The sequence below is a fragment of the Eptatretus burgeri genome, chromosome 8 (genome assembly GCF_056783735.1).
Source record: "Eptatretus burgeri isolate ZD-2024b chromosome 8, Ebu_testis_v1, whole genome shotgun sequence".
Classification (NCBI taxonomy): Eukaryota; Metazoa; Chordata; class Myxini; order Myxiniformes; family Myxinidae; genus Eptatretus; species Eptatretus burgeri.
In genome coordinates, this window is record NC_140968.1 from 62,688,983 (window position 1) to 62,706,840 (window position 17,858).

General features: G+C 47.2%; 1 long non-coding RNA gene across 1 annotated transcript in view; it reads left to right on the forward strand.

Annotated features, from left to right (window-relative positions):
- The first annotated feature begins 5,923 nt into the window (after positions 1-5,923).
- LOC147021871 (uncharacterized) overlaps positions 5,924-17,858 on the forward strand; it is a 109,288-nt gene continuing 97,353 nt past the window's right edge. The window contains exon 1 of the long non-coding RNA XR_015060615.1: positions 5,924-6,009. This is a non-coding gene — a long non-coding RNA (uncharacterized LOC147021871). The remainder of the gene's footprint in view (positions 6,010-17,858) is intronic.

Sequence of the window (17,858 nt, forward strand, 5' to 3'; positions counted from 1 at the left end):
CCCATTATATTCATGTATAGAAAGGTTGTGTGGTATAAGGGACGATATGTGTGTGTCGGGTGGGGTAACAGACTGTTTTTATGTTCATACGTTGGTGAAACCCGAGATCGCTCTTGTTACTTCCTCATCCCGGATAGGCCTCGCCCAGTCAGTGACGCGAAGGGGTGTGGCCTGGACAGGAAGTGATGCGGGGGCGGAGCCTTTGGTCACTGAGTCGCCTGGAGAGGGGGTTGGTAAAAAGCAAACGAAAGGAAAAAGGAGTTCTCAGTTGGAAGAGAGAGCTGCCAAGAGAATGAGAAAAAGAAGCAGAAACAAAAGGGACCTCGTGAAAACGGTCGAGTGTGTGGAAATGTTCGCTCTCGAAGCGTGCTCGTGATTCAAAAAGAAAAGGGAACTAAAGGAGAGCTGTGTGTGAGGAACGGCCGGGTTCTCGAGGCGTGCTCGGAGTCGCTTCGAGGCGAGCAAACGAAGGAGGCACCGTGTTGGCTCTTCCGGGAGAGACGCTGACCCGACCTGCACGTCGGTGATTCGACCGAGAGAGGCACTGAGAGGACGAAGCGGGAGTCGGGCTTCGAGGCGGGAAGGCCGGAGAGGAGATGCCGGACCTTCGGACGGTCCTTGCTCACCTCACGGCTCGACACGTTGTGATCCGCCTGTGGAACTCGGACCTCGACTGGGACCTTGTATGGAGAACAGGCCAGGCCGGGATTCGTGTGCGGAACCCTGGAGAGAGATCGGCGGTTTCGCATCGTCGACGTTGCGTGGAGCCAGAACGCGCTGAGGAGGACGTGCGCACGCGGTAACGAACAAGAGGCAACGGGAGTTGCTGCGCCACGATTACTTGCCGCGCGGGACGTTCGAGCGGGAGTTCGAATCCAAGGACTCCCGCTTGTTTGTTACGAGCGACATTCGTGCTTTTGGACACGGTCCTCTCATCCATGAGCAATCACCAAGTACTCTGTGTGTATGCATGCTGTTTGTTTGAATGTGTTGTATCAGGCATATTTCGTAGAATCCCCTCGGAACCTTTTAGCCGTGGTCCCCTAGTTAAGGGCCCTGTCACACCTTGACGTTTTAGCCAGCATATGGCAAGGTCTCAAAATGTATGTAAAACGCTGGCGTACGCTGAACTATTGATGTTTTTTTAAGTTTTGGGCGTATAATAACGTTTTGGACGTATGCATAACATATTACTAACGTACACAGAACGTTTCAATCACATATAGATAACTTATACCAACGAATGCTGAGCCAGTTGTCGGCGTTCACAACCTATGCCCAACGATAGTCCAACTTATGCATAGCGCGCGGCAGCGTATCGCCGACGATCATGTGGCGTAGACTATTAATAGGCTGTGGCTCGACGACTCAAATCATAACCGCACTAGACATGGAAGTATGAAGCCGCTGTCACACCTTGACGTTTTAGCCAGCGTATGCCGACATATGAAAAATTTGCCGAACCAAGCTGGCACACGTCGAATACGTTATGGGTAAGTTTTGTATACGTTAAGAGCACGCTGACATACGTTATAGTACGCTGGCATACATCGTCATATGCTGAGTACATCGAGAAATTTTCAGCATGTTGAAAATTTCTCGACGTACTCGGTGTATGACACACTTTCCGCATACGCTGGCATAAGTTGTAGACACGTTACGCGATCGTTGACACACGTTGACACACGTTACTCACGTTACTTGTACGTTACTCATAAGTTGAAACACGAATGTAATATTTAGTGTCAGTGTTCCAGACTCCTTGGTTTGTTTTTTCTTTTTTCTTCGGTATGACGGTGATGTTGACACTTCGATTTAGATTGCAGTTATGATTTAAATCGTTGAGCGGCAGCCTATTAATTATATTATATTATCACCGCACTAGAAATCGAAGTGTTAACATCACCGTCATACTGAAGAAAAAAAATAAAATAAAAACAGGGAGTTTGGAACACTGACGCTAACCATTACATTGACGTGTTTCGACTTATGAGTAACGTGTGTGGACGTGTGTCAACGATCGCGTAATGTGCCTACAACACATTACTCATAGGTTATAAATAAGTTTCAGGTACGCTAAACATTACCTCAACGTGTTTCGACTTATGAGCAACTTACAAGTGACGTGTGTCAACGATCGCGTAACGTGCCTTCAACTTATGGCCAGCATTATGCCGAACGTGTGAGTCATACGCTGGCATACGTCGAAAAATTTCAAGCATGGAAAATTTGTCTAACACCTCGGCGTACTACGACGTATGCCAGCGTACAAAGACGTATGCCAGCGTACAAAGTCATAGTACGCTGGCTTTTTTTCATAGTATGCTGGCATACGTCTATGTATACGTATGCCAGCATACTACGAAAAAAAGCCAGCGTACTCTGACGTATACCAGCGTGCTCTTAACGTATACAAACTTACCCATAACATATTCGACGTGTGCCAGCATTTTAGCCAAATTTGCTTACGTCAGGCATACGCTGGCTAAATCGTCAAGGTGTGACAGGGCCTTAAGAACGGGTTGATTGTTAATAAAACCATTGTCGTGTATATTGCTTGTGTTGTGATCCCTGATGTCCCCAATAAATCTGGTTAATTCGTATGCAGTTGCCGCTATGGATTAATGCGTGTCGCGTCGAGGAACGATCCTTTGGATTGGCATATAAAACCAAAAAGTGGTTACAGACTGGTCGACTCCGCTCGGTCTCTGACAAAGCCAGTCTGCAGTCAGGGGTTCTACCTCCCCAACTGGTAAGGTACAGGAATACATTGGTATCGCGATTGAAGACGCGTGACCCGAGGCCTGTGCCGAGCCGGCCGGCGTTATAGACTCCCGGAGACGGCGGTGGTGAGGCTGGCACCTCGGACCGGGTCAGATTCCCGCCACCCCGGATCCGCAACAACATATATATATATATATATATATATATATATATATATATATATATATATATATATATATATATATATATATATATATATATATATATATATATATATATATATATTATATTGTTACGAATTTGGGAATTTGATTGCACACAAGATTCAGATTCCTTTAGTCAGTTATGTCGATAAGTGCTTGTTCACTAGATAGCTCATCTTCCATTGGTTAATGGGCAGAAATCGATTAAGTGCACTGCGATTCAATTTAATAGTTAGAGAGCGATCCCAACACAATGGAGACTCCTCTCCCCCTATTCTGCGAAGAGGAAGAAGAACCCTCCTGTCCTGAATCACGGGACGTAAACAACTCCCTCCCACCCGCGGTTGTGCGGGCACGGGGGAATGAGTCATGCTGGGAGTGGGGGAAGGGCGGAGGAGAAAAAGGAAGAGATCCTCAGTTGGTTTGGGTCGTTGTTCAGTCGAGCTTCGGCTTCTGCTTGGCTCGGGTTAGGGTTAAGGCTTTTTGAAAGTTTTTGTTTCGGCTTGGTTTTTCAGCAGGCCTTCGGGTTCTGCTCGGCTCGGAGTTCTTGGTCCTCGCTTTGTTCATCGGAAGAGAGTTGAGCTGGTTGCTCAGCTCGAGCTGCTGCTGTGGCTTCTTGCTCTTGGTTCGTGTTGTGAGAGGCTTTGTTCATCGGAAGAGAGTTGAGCTGGTTGCTCGGCTGGCTCTTCTTGGTTCATGGAGCTCTTTGTTCTCTGCTTGGTTCCTGGCTTGGTGCGACTCATCGGCCTCATCTTGGAGGTGGTTCCTCGGGGAAGCGACGCATTGACGGGAAGGATCGGCGCCTCGTCTCACCAGCACATGTTCAGAAGCGCGAGAGGATTCGCTGGAGCTCGGGAAGGATCGCGGCTCACGGCGATTGGATCCAGCTCACTCTCGTTGGAGCCTGGGTCCAAACAGCTTGAAGACCACACGAGGTGTAGAGGTTCGAGATAGGTTCTGGGTTTCAGCTCATCTGTCCTCCGAGCTGGAGTCCGTTATTAAAGGAATCAGTCTCCATTTATTGTGTGTGTGTGTGTGTGTGTGTGTGTGTGTGTGTGTGTGTGTGTGTGTGTGTGTGTGTGTGTGTGTGTGTGTGTGTGTGTGTGTGTGTGTGTGTGTGTGTGCGCACGTGTACATGTGTCCGTGGGCCCGTCTAATAAGTAGGAAACTGTTGAGTGCTTTGTGTGCTGTAAATGATTGCATTGTATTTCGTATAGGCGGTATAGTTCTGCTCTTACCTGCTTCCCTAGTTCCGTAAGGTGCTTCCCTAGTTTCCCTAGCAGGGCCATTCTTCCTCTTCGCAGAAGAGGGGGGGGGGCGTCTCGATTGTTCGCTCCCTAACTATTAAATCGATCTGCAGCGCATCTCATCGATTTCTGAACATTTAAACAATGGAAGGTGAGCTATCTAGGGAACAAGCACTTATCGACATAGCTGACTAAAGGAACCTGTATGTTGTGTGCAATCGAATTCAAAATTCGTAACAATCTCTATTATAACACCAAGCTTGCACACCAAAAACTCGGCTCGCCGTCACACAATCCCTATGAAATTGCTGTGGCACTAAGCGGACATGCCGACAATGTTTGGGAAGTCTTGGCATTCCATAGTGCCACTTGCATTTTGCACAATGCATGTTTTTCCCCGTGTACGGTCTGTCGTCTGCTACCAGCTATGTTGTACTGCTATCCCGTGCATGTGCACGGGTATCGCTAGCATATATATATATATATATATATATATATATATATATATATATATATATATATATATATATATATATATATATATATATATATATATATATATATATATATATATATATCCATTTCCACACAGATATATATATATATATATATATATATATATATATATATATATATATATATATATATATATATATATATATATATATATATATATATATATCCATTTCCACACACATATATGTGTATATATATATATATATATATATATATATATATATATATATATATATATATATATATATAAATATATATATATATATATATATATTTATATATAAATATATATATATATATATATCCATTTCCACACACATATATGTATATATATATATATATATATATATATATATATATATATATATATATATATATATATATATATATATCCATTTCCACACACATATATGTATATATCTATACAATAAGACAGAACCGCCGAATTTTGTTCCCATTTGGCGTCGTCAAATTAAATCGTGTCATCCTGAAAGTTGGAAGGTATTTAACTTCCTATCGGGAAGGTGGCGAGATGTACTTATTGTTATGAACTAACTGTTATCTATTGTGAATTTTGGGGGTGAAAATGGGCAGGACACATCCAATGCTCTTAAGAAGGAAGTAAAACCGTTACCACTTTCATTGAATAAGAAAATAAAACCGCCTTCCACGTTCATTGAAAATTGTGATTATCGACGGAAAAATGTTTCTTTTATCGATGGAATGAGCAATGAGGTTTCCTCGCATTCATTCAGGTGAGTAATTTTTTTTTTTATCCTTTCCTGACTTGCACTTCATAACCATCCCCTATGCACCTTTATTTGTAGACAACAGAAGAAAAAAGCCAAAACTAAAAAAAGATTGCTATCTAGCTTGCCTTCTTTTAAGCCTTATCGTTAAAGCCAGCAAGCTACTGTTCAACAGTGCAAAACATTTAAGCAGTGAAACAAAGATGCAGATTTGCATAACATTTGAACAGTGTAAAAAGATGCAGGTTAGGTTTGCTCTTGATTTGAAGTCAACAGTGCAAAAATACAGTGTTGTATTCTGTAGTTTTGCAGGTTTGCATTTGAAAAGTAGAATGAAAGATGCAGGTGGTTTGCTTTCCAGCATACTTTTCTGATTCAATAACTCTCGGCCTGCAATCAACTTCAAATTGTCTAATTGACTCAAATTATACTACCATCCTCAAATTGTCAAGCTAAGATTTTTTTTCTTTATGCACTGACTGTTAGGTGGGCTGATGAAGAGCATGAAGGTGGCAAGAATTGGCAGGTGTTCTTCCCCCTCTCCACAATTTTTCTTCTGCATTTCTACAGGTACTGGGTCAGAAATTGTACATAGTTGTAGAGTTGAGTCAATTATTACAGACCACTGGTTGTGTATTGTAGTTTCAAAAATTCCGGTAATTTCGGTGTTGCATAAGGTTGTCCGTGTGAGTCAGTTAGGTAGTTCCCAACGCATCAGGTGGGACATATCGAGTTTAAATGTCGCACACACTGAAGGGTAGAGTTAAAACGTATGAGGTTGGGGGTAACTTCACCTACATGTCACACGGTAGTGCTAATTGCAATGTTGGAAAAAAAAAAAAAAAACATTTTGAACCAATGTCACCAGCTGTTGGACGACTCGGGATGAGTCTGGGATAGGGAATGGGGTAGTGTTACGGATTTTAGAATCCGGTCTGATGAATGCATCCACACATCTAGGTCCTCAGACAGTTATCTCCTTAAATGCATATTCAGATTAGCCCCATCCCCATGTCTAATGGGATCTTAAATGTGATGCGTTGAGAAGGGTAAAGGATAGATCCCCTTTCTTATGGGAAGCTTTTTTTCTTTATGACAGACGCATTTACACATACTTCTTTCACGAGCTCTGAAGCCCGCCCTCATTTTTCCTCAGCAGCATTCTTTCACGAGCTCTGAAGCCCACCCTCATTTTTCCTCAGCGACATTCTTTCGCGAGCTCTGACGCCCGCCTTTTTTGAGAGTGCACGGGTCGTCATGGTAACCGTGCCCAAGTGGGGCGGGGTGAGCTTGGGGTGGAGGCACCTCACGGAGATGGCCCGGGATATAAAAACGAGCGAGAGAAAGTGTGAGGTATGTTCTGTGAGGAGAAACGTTATGAGATATAAAAAAGTGAGGAAAAAGCGAAAGAGGGACATTCTGAGAGGAGTGGGACGTTCTGTGAGGAGAGACGTTCTGAGATATAAAAAAAGTGAGGAAAAAGCGAAAGAGGAACGTTCTGAGAGGAGAGAGACATTCTGAGGAGAAAAAGTGAAGAGAGGAAAAGCGAAAGGAGAGAGGAAAAAGCAAAGGGTGAGAGAAGCGACCAAGAAGCGGGTGTCTGACCAGCGCCGGAGACAATTCGCCCTTCCAGTGCTTCGGCAAGCGAGCGTGTGGTGCACGTGTGGGTGTGAGCAGTGCCGCCAACAAGTGAGGCACGGGCCGATCACCAACAACACCAGGGACTAAACCCATGACTGACGATCTCGGTGCTCTCCAGACGTCGACTGGCGTTCAAGGCTGTCCCGCGAGAGGGTGCACAGCAAAGCTGGGTGCTGGCGACGGACATGACACACACGCATGCATTTTCAGGACGTTTTCGCCTCACGGATGACTTTCTGGTGAGCGAGACGATTCTCCCCCCTCCCCTCCCCCTGAATGATCTGCTGGGTACCCTTGTCTGTGTTTAGTTGTAAGTAAGTCAACCCCCGATAAGCATCTGCTCTTTGTCTTTTTCCTGGCATTTTGATTGATTTTGCTTTGAAATTCACTCTTTATTTACCTCAGCAAATAAAAAGTTCTTTTTATTTATTTATTTTATTATTAATAAGTTATTTCTGATTTCCAACCTATCTGTGTTTGTCCTTTCATTCTATTGGTCTAGCATTGTCAGAACCGAGATAGACTGGGAGGTAATTACCACAGATTTGACCAAAAAAAATCCTCAGCACGCACCAGTGGTTAAAACGCTCGGCCGCCCTAATTAAAATCTAATCAGATAACATTGGTGCTTTGCCGAGGGCTCGCTCCCCACTCAGGTAACCACATGACCTCGAGTTAAACGGAATAATGAGATGGCGAACACTAGAACTCGTGGTTGACTGGGTGGCATTCATGGTTTAAAACAACCCACCGTACCATAACGTTAATTGTGAGCGGTGGCCCCAGGTCCGGCTCTATCGAGGACAACCGGGGATTTATCCCCTTGAGTGACAAGCTGGTGTCTCTGAATCCGTGGTCGCAACGACATATATGTGTGTATATATATATATATATATATATATATATATATATATATATATATATATATATATATACACATATATATATATATATATATATATAGATATATATATATATAGATATATATATATATATATATAGATATATATATATATATATATATATATATATATATATATATATATATATATAGATATATATAGATATAGATATATATATATATATATATATATATATATATATATATATATATATATATATATATATATATATATATATATATATATATATATATATATAGATATATATAGATATATATATATATATATAGATATATATATAGATATATATATATAGATATATATATAGATATATATATATATAGATAGATATATATATATATATATATATATATATATATATATATATATATATATATATATATATATATACACATATATATTGTTGCGTGCCGGGGATCAGGTGAGAAGGGGGGAAGCTATCTCGGGTTCCCACCAGACTCCCCGGAATTGCAGGCCATCGCACATGGATAACTCTGTGACGTGGCAGGTCGCTAACCGACCGTGAACGCCAATAACTTAGCCATGTGACTTCGGTTTCTCCACCTAATATTGGTTACCTAAAAATAATCACATGAACTAATTACTTCGGTATTTACCATGTCGAGGGGGACATGCCCTCGGTACGCCTTTTCGAACCGGATCACCTTGCCGGATCAGATTCAGCTGAGCCACACTGCCAAGGACGTAATGGCTAAAAGGAACAGAGGTTGGGAATAAAGTCCCGGCTAGGATACGAGCCGTGCTGGATCAATGAAAGAAAAGACAAAAACGAGCTGGGAACATTTCTACATCAGGATTTATTACAGGCAGGCAAGGAAAATATGTGGCACAGTGAATAGATTTATTGTTGTGTGTAAGCATGGATAGAAAGAAATGTGTGGTGCGACAACAAAATAAACCAATGTCACCCGCAGGGTGACCTGTATCTTACCAAAAGGTGACCACGTGTGATTTCTTTAAGGTCACACTGAGGTGAACAGAGCTGCTATCCACCAGGAGCGACTCCTTGAGGAATATCTGCCTACGAGAGATTCCGATGAGAATCGTTCTACAGAGTAACCATGAAAAATATGTGTTTGCCTCATAACGTCACCAAATGATGTCATAATGTCTCAAGCTTGACATATCTAGAAAGCACTCATCGAGGTGTTCAATTTGAGGTACTACACGATATGGTTCCTAAAACTTGAAAATTTGACCTTGGGGTCAAATATGTTTGACCTCAGGCGCTAACCATGAAGGTCAAGGCCAATCGCCACCAAAAAATAATCAGCTGAGTGCCAGACCATGAACTATATTCCCATGAAGTTTGAAGATGATCCGATCAAAATTACTCAAAAAATAAGGGTTTCGTCGACTCCCCTGATTTGCGACAGTGACCTTGACCTTCAAAATTTTATGCGCTGAAAGGGACCTCTATAGGCTTCTGATATGCGAAGTTACAAAAATTTCCAATGATAACTGTGCTCTGCAGAATTTTTTATACGTGATTACAGACAAACAAAAAAAACAAACAACAAAAAAAACAAACAAACTGACTAATATATCTTGCAAAAACTTCGTTTTGGCAAGATAACAAGCAACTTATTAAAGTAGACACAGAGCAGAATTATCCTGATATATCTTCTGCAATCTTAAATTATCGAGGGCAGGCGCCATGACACACACACACACACACACACACACACACACACACACACACACACACACACACACACACACACACACACACACACACACACACACACACACACACACACACACACACACACACACACACACACACACACACACACACACACACACGATGAAGAAGAGATAATGAGCAAAGAGGAGACGAGGATAACAGTCTCATAATACCTTGCACAAATGATTGACCGCGCCACCTGGTACGTTTTGGGGGGATTCTCCGCTGAACGATCCCTCCTTGATTGTTGTCATCTCGTCTCCTGCTTGGCTTTGGTGCAGCAAAGCGTCTGTGCCGATCCAGAGAAGGGGCGCGACCGTCAGACATGAGGGAGGGACTTTGGGTGGAGCCAGCGGCGAGTGGGTGGAGGAGGTGGATTCGAGAGCGAGTAGGCGGAGTGCCAGTAGCAGTTGGAGTCAGGCAGGTACGTGGAGAAGGTGGAGTTGAGAGCGAGTGGGTGAAGTGCCAGCAGCAGGCAGAGTCAGGCGGGTGGGTGGAGAAGGCGACGAGCGTGTGAAGAAGAAGATGGGGCAGCAGGTGCATGCAGAGACCGATCCAAAGCCTGGCAAGGAAGATGAGATGACCACGACTCTCTGGACGGCTTCACGATTATAGTCCCTGTGGTGCAGGGCAGGGCGCCGCCCCAAAGCGATGCATCGTCACCTGAATCGGGCACTCCCATTGGTCCTCGGCCACCACTCGACCTGACGGTCATGGTCAGATGTGTCTTACTTTACATCCGGCAAGACATGTTTGAGCTGCGGAATTGTCTCGCTCCGAACCCCGTGATATGAATCGCCTTGCTTCGTCCGTACACCATGCGGCCCGAGCGATCCTGGGATACAGAACGCCTCTGCTTGCTTGCAGCTGTATCGAGGCAGAGATGCGAGAGGATGTCTGTCATCCGTGGGAGACATTTGTGGTTGTGGTGGTGAGTGAAGACCGACAGTAAGATGCCGTTGTGAACCAGCGAGCAGACCTGAATGAAGACGTGTGTGATTCTTGCCCCATTCTGTGCGATGAGAAATTATCACGGGGCTGCGCGCTGGTCCACCATTGAGCATGCGGTTATCTATCCCCGTGGTGAACTTCACAGGCGGTGGTGTGCGTGGTGCCGGCCATGATCTGTGCCATGAATTGAAGGAAAAGATTGGATATAGTCATCAGATGCAGAAATGGGTTGAAAAGAACGCACCGCATGTGTCCTGTATGGAGGGGTCGAGGTTGTTTATTGTATGCTTTTGTGAAGACGCATTCTTCTTGTGTAGAATGCTAGAGATAGATGAATGAAGTTTGGGATATAATCAGACATAACTATAAGATTCTCACAACGCACTTCACCCGGTTGACCCATTAGACATGAGGGAAAGGTCTAACTGTACATATATTAATGAAAGAACTGTCTGGGGACCACTGTATGATAGAAGCCACTTCTATTTGTAGTTGTGATGGAGGTGCTGGCTCGGAGGGTAAAGGAGGGTTTACCGTGGGAGCTGCTGTATGCAGATGATCTGGTGTTGATTGCAGAGAGTATGGATGGACTGAAGGAGAAGATGAACAAGTGGAAGGAATGTATGGAGGCAAAAGGTTTGAAGGTGAATATCGGAAAGACGAAGGTGATGGCAAGTGGTAAAGCATGTGGTGAGGTGGAAAGGACTGGGAAGTGGCCGTGTGCTGAAGGCAGGAAGGGTGTCGGAGTGAACTCCATTCAGTGTACAATGTGTGCTGAATGGGTTCATCGAAAATGTAGTGGGGTGAGAGGGTCATTAAACAGTGTGGCAGCTACATTCAAGTGTAAGGTGTGCATCGAGGGAGCAGCAGATGAAGGAATTGTTGAGTTGGATCTTGGAGATGGTGTGAAGCTGGAAGGGGTGAAAACATTTTGCTATCTCGGAGACATGCTGAATGGAGAAGGTGGATCAGACTCTTCGACGGTTGCTAGAGTGAGATGTGCATGGAAGAAGTTTCGGGAACTGAGTGGCGTGCTGACAAAGAGGGGAGTGTCGTTGAAGCTGAAGGGAAAGGTGTATGCTACATGTGTGAGGAGTACGATGATTTATGGGAGTGAGACATGGGTACTGAACATGGAGCAGCAACAAAGGCTGGAAAGGGTGGAAATGCGAATGGTTCGGTGGATGTGTGGAGTAACGTTGAGAGAGAGGAAGACAAATGATGACTTGCGGAAGATGATGGGAATAGAGTCTGTGATAGAGGTTGTGAAGAGAAACAGGTTGAGATGGTTGGGTCATGTGTTGAGGAAGGATGAAAGTGACTGGGTGAGAGGAGTGTTGGAAATGAGTGTCGTCGGAAGTAGAGGACGGGGAAGACTGAGAAAAACTTGGCTAAATGTGGTGGAAGAGGAAATGTGGGCAAGGGGATTAAGAAGGGGAGATGCAGAAAACAGGGTAAAGTGGAGAAGATTGTCATGGGGCCCGCAAGGCTAACCCCCGCTTTAGCGGGGAAAATGGCCTTTAAATGCGCGTGTGTGTGTGTGTGTGTGTGTGTGTGTGTGTGTGTGTGTGTGTGTGTGTGTGTGTGTGTGTGTGTGTGTGTGTGTGTGTGTGTGTGTGTGTGTGTGTGTGTGTGTGTGTGTGTGTGTGTGTGTGTGTGTGTGTGTGTGTGTGCATTCTTCTTGTGTAGGGAATGGCTGCAATTTTCACAGGCGGCTGTCTGGGTGTGGTGCCTGCTTTGATTTATTTCAGGAATAAGAGGAAAAGAGTATGAATGAAGTTAGGGATATAATCAGACATAACTATAAGATTCTCACAACGCACTTCACCCGGTTGACCCATTAGACATGAGGGAAAGGTCGAACTGTACATATATTACTGAAAGAACTGTCTGGGGACCACTGTATGATAGAAGCCATTGCTTTGGAGGCATGCAGTTTCCAGAACCGCAACAATATACATTTATATGCATATATATATATATATATATATATATATATATATATATATATATATATATATATATATGTATATATATGCATATATATATATATATATATATATATATATATATATATATATATATATATATATATATATATATATATATTGTTGCGGGATTCGCGCCCGCCGGCGTGCTGACGGCCACGTAACTCGAATCGCGGCACGTCGCCCACCGGACGGACAATCCAGTCGTGACCCTCTCGGACTAACGCCGGGAACCAGTCACGGGTGGACCTTTCGGTCTCACCGCGATCGAGCCAATCAGCCCCCGCGTGGGATAGGGTTGCTCGCCAAATTCGACCTACCTAAGTACCCACGCGGAGGGTAGACCGGGCGATCGCACCTCGCCGCAGGTCGACTTCGGACACGGGCCACTTAAGCGACCCGTTCCGTACTATCGGGATAACCGAGCGGTGTTATCGTCGGCCTCGACGGTTCGATTAATTATCGGGCGTATTCAGCCCACTACCAACCCTTTACGTGAAGCAAGATGAGGATTCAATGAAAGAAATGACGAAGCGAAGCGGGAAACAGTTCAACACAAAGCACATTTATTCGCGATGAACGGAAAGCACACATATTCAATTCCACCAAAAGCACATAGAAAAGAAAAACACAATGCAATTTACACAAAAAGCAAATGCGACAATGCAGATCTACTACCGATTACACGAGCACACGTCAACACTTATACAATTTTACTTCATAGACGGCACCGACAACACATACCCAAAACCAAGGAAAAGAATAGAGAACCCTCAAGGATGAGGCGTGCCTGAGGCCGAGACCGGGTCGGGCCTACCCGTCTGGTGATGAGACGCGGAGCGGCGATGGTGCCTCAACTCAGCGGGCCTCGCGGGCAGTGTCTGGTAGGGGGTGGGAAAGGGGCCCCCTTGGTCGCACTATCTCATCGCGGGGGGAAACAGGAGGGGGTTGCTGATGCTCGGGGTATAGAGGATTCCTACTCTGCCTCGAGTCCCGCTACGAGCGTCTCCACCTCGAGCAGGTCGCGCCGTCGGCCTCCCTGGGGTGTAGCTCCCTGCACGACGCGAGCACCCCCTCGTCTGCCCTCGCCGCCTCTCCACAGCTCCATCCCCTCCGCTCCGACTCCAACGCACACGACGACGACCAGCTCCTTCTTGCCAACTCCACCGCCCGCGAAGTCTTAACTCTCTGTTCTTTGACTGACGAACACGGTCGCTTATATAAGCCCCGTGGCTTCGCCTTCTCATCTTTGACCCTCTGCCTTCGACCTTTCACCTCGCTCCCCATTGGCCCGAGAAAAAGTGGGCGTGAATGCTTTTTGATCCATAAATTTGCATATATCGATCGCCCTCCAACGCCCTGGAGGCGGGGCCAAATCGCCCCTCGCTCACCGATTGGACGGCACAAAAGTGGGCGTGTGTCGTTTTTGATCCGTTTTTGAAGCAGAAAATCCGTGGTTTTGTACACGCTGTTCGGCGCGCGCCCTGCACGAGTCCAACACCGGTACCCACAAGCGGCGCAAGAACGGTGGCGATGCGACGGTTGCGAGGTGTGACGTGAAGCGGCGCCGCGGTGGGTGGTTGATGTGGTGGTTGGTGGTGGTAACAATGGCGGTTGGTCCAAATTAAAGATAGTAAAAGAAAAACGGCTATCCTGAAGAGTCGCAGCACGCATAAATGACATGTATTCCCACTAGACAACGGGTTTGGGCCTAACTACACATGTACTTACCGAGATATCTCACCTAAGGGACCTGAATGGTGGTTTGCGAATTTGGTAACCACAACACTACCCGCTCCCCTTTTTACAGACTCGTCCCGAGTCGTCAAATTTTCGTGTGCCATCATGTGTAGTTTTCCCCTAGTACATTTTACCTACGGATCCCTGAGTGCGACATTCATGGTATTCGTGTCCCCAAAATAAATAACCTGAGGGCTGCGTAACTATCTAAACAAACTCACTCACACGGACGACTTAAATAAAATTGCCGGCGCTAGGACAGACATGCCGGGGGCGCACTCATATTTACAGTACATCTTAACCTTAACTTACAAATTTTACACTAAACCATGGCCCAGGATCATTGAACTCTGCAAAAAGAAAGCAGTTAGCAGGGAGCCAGGCTGCCCGCATGCAGTCTCTGGCTCAAACAATGCAGGTGACAGGGAACGTGGCTGGCTGCTCACACGCAGTCCAAGGCCTTCCCTTTTGAACTGAACGCAGTGAACCACAACGGTGCATGGGCTGCACAAACGCAGTCTCCGTGCCAGCTCAAGTGGCACACGCAATGAGCACAACGAATGGATGGATGAACACAAACACGGTGCACGGGCCGCCACTGCAGGCCCGTGTTGTAGCTGCCAACAGGGCAGTTCTCGCATCTTGCAAACTGTTGCCTTGCGGATCCTGGCGCACATGGAAATGAACAGGGGGGGCAAAGCAAAAATTGAACGGGGCGGTGAACGTGGGCAGTGGGCATGGCATGGCAAAGGTAGCAGGCAAACACAGCCCGCCGAAGAAGGCCGTTGCAGGCAAACACAGCCGGCAGATGAACTGGCCGGCACAGGCCTTGAAGAAAAAACAGCCAGCCGGCAGATGAAGTGGGCCGGCACAGGCCTTGCAGCACAGCAGCTGCAGACGATCCAGCCGGCACAGGCCTCGCAGCAAAACACGGCCAGCCGATGAAGTTGGCCGGCCTCTGCCTTTCAGTGGAGGTTGGTGGAGGGAGTGCGGTGGTGCTGGCCACTTGGAAGGCGGGCTCGGACCTACCTACCTGTCTCCCTCCCAACCTATCGCCTTTGCCTGTCACTGTACATACCCACTCCCTTAATTTGTCAAACCCCAATTTAGCCCCAACTTATTTTTTTATTTCTACTCCCCCACTATAAATCGTCCCCTAACCCCCTTTATCGTCTTTGTTCGGCTAACCTATTCTGTCACCTAGCCTACTCCCAACCCCTACGTTCCCTTCCCGGAGGGGAGTAAGGGAGAGCTAGCGTCCTTTGTCGAGGCCCAACGAAGCCTCAGAATGGCCTCCCCAGAGTTCGGCGATCTTAACACCAAGAGGGTCCAGCGGCCCACAACGACAGCGAGGGGATGGATGGTGCGGAGGGGTACATCTCCTAATCTACCCTAACCATTTAACTCTTAAACTACCCCGGGGCTTTCAACAAGCGCCTCTCGCTTAAACTATTGGTTCTAACAACCCAGATTCCCGTCGCCTGTGTTGGTGTCCTCACAATTTCGGGCCTCGCCCCCCAATTTTCTCTCCGTGCCCTCACACGGTCTCCTGGCTGGGACACGTGGCTCCCTTTGGCAGGCACGACCCCCTGCCGATTCTCCCGCTATGGCACCCCCGGGCACTACACTGCCTCCGAGCCTACCAGCTCCCTAACACCGGGGAGTGCCCCCCATGGCACCTCCCCTGAAACGCACACGTGGCAGGCCGGCCTCCCGGACCCCTTTCCGAGGGTCACCCGTGCCCACAACACTGCCCACGCGGCTAATGGCGCCCCGGGCCCCGCACCAAGCAGGCGCACCCGTGCCCACTACTCTATCCCGGCCCCCCATGGGCCCATGGCCTACCACGGCCGACTAGCCTGGTGCCCGGGGTACCCACTCAGCGATACTCACCTTTCGCAGCCACGCTCCCAAGCCCGTCAACAGGGCTCCTGCACCCCTCCAAATGGGTCTCGAGCCTACATTCCCACCAACAGCAAAACGACCTCCATTTTTGTTAATTTGACTAACCCAGCTAACTCACTCTACACTGACCCCGGGGGTCCCTTGGGCGGGAGTCACTCCTCCCCCCAATCACTCATCGCACCATGCATTCCCCATTCACTCCACACACACAGACCCGCTGGCCTCACTCACTCACCATGTACTCACCTCACAACTCACCAACTCTTCAACACACACACCGCTGAACTCTGCCATCCTTCTATCTACATCCCCTAACTAACTCGTGCTCCCACGTCGTCCCTTACACTATAGCACGTTCCTTTTAACACTACGTAGCTAAGCTACGTCCCCTCTACACATCCACACGTCTGTCACTGTCCTCAAATGTCCCAAAAATCAATTTATTTCCCAACCTAAATCTGGCTACAATCCCTCTAACTAATCCATTCCACGGACTCCATGAGGACTTACCCCTGCCCCATGAAGTCGGTCTAACTAAGCTAACCCTTCCCCCTAACTAGTTTCCATCCTGTGCCCAGGTCAAGGGGGTCTTCCACCCCTTGCCCAGGAATCCTCTGCACCCGAAAGTGAGGCTTGCTTTTTTTTCTTTTTTTTTCCATGCGCATCACCAGCGCGGCAACTCGCGCACTTTGCACCTGCCCGTGACGTCATGCAGCTGCACGTGTTCCTCGTCCCTCCTTGGACGGTACCATCCGGCAGAGATACCCCTCCTGCCGGATTCCAACCCCACGTGCAGCCATGGCGTCACCGTGCGCATAAAAAAAAACACAAGCCCCACGTCTCGACGGGTTCCCCACGCGAACACATGTGCTTTGCCCGTTGGAGCTTAACACACACGATCGCGTGGAGAACCCGTCCGGTCCAAATCCGTAGTCCTGCCTAAACTTTGTCCGTCCGCGGGATCGGCAAATCCACCGCGTGCGTTTCCGGACCGGGACTTCACTCTCGCAAGCGAGCACGTGGCGGTCTCGTGCGTTGCACAGCACGAACCTCGTGCTCACTGCTTGTTGAACCCGGCACGGTCCCCGAAACAACTACAGCCGCTACTCGGCTTTCTCTCCTCTGTCGCCGTCTCCGTCTCCATTCCACACACGCACACCTGCGTGTTACGACGCACACACTCCACTCCATTAAATTCACACCGGGAGACGCGGCTGCGTGTTCACACATGCCAACCGACATCTCCCTCACATACCGCTCTCTCACACACACGGTCTCCCTTGCATAACCCATACCACTCACACGTGGTGCTCCATTCACTCGTCGTCCCTCACTCACACACGCGGGGGCCCTCACCCGCGGTGCCTCACTCACACACACGGCGACACTCACACACGCGGGGGCACTCAACCGCGGTTCCTCATCCACACACACGGCCTCTCTCACACACGGTCCCTCATCCACACACGGCGTGCTGGGAAGCACGTACTCTGGCACCATCGCCACCACACCACTCACACACGGGGTCGCTTCCACACACGGGGACGCACTCACACCTTGCAC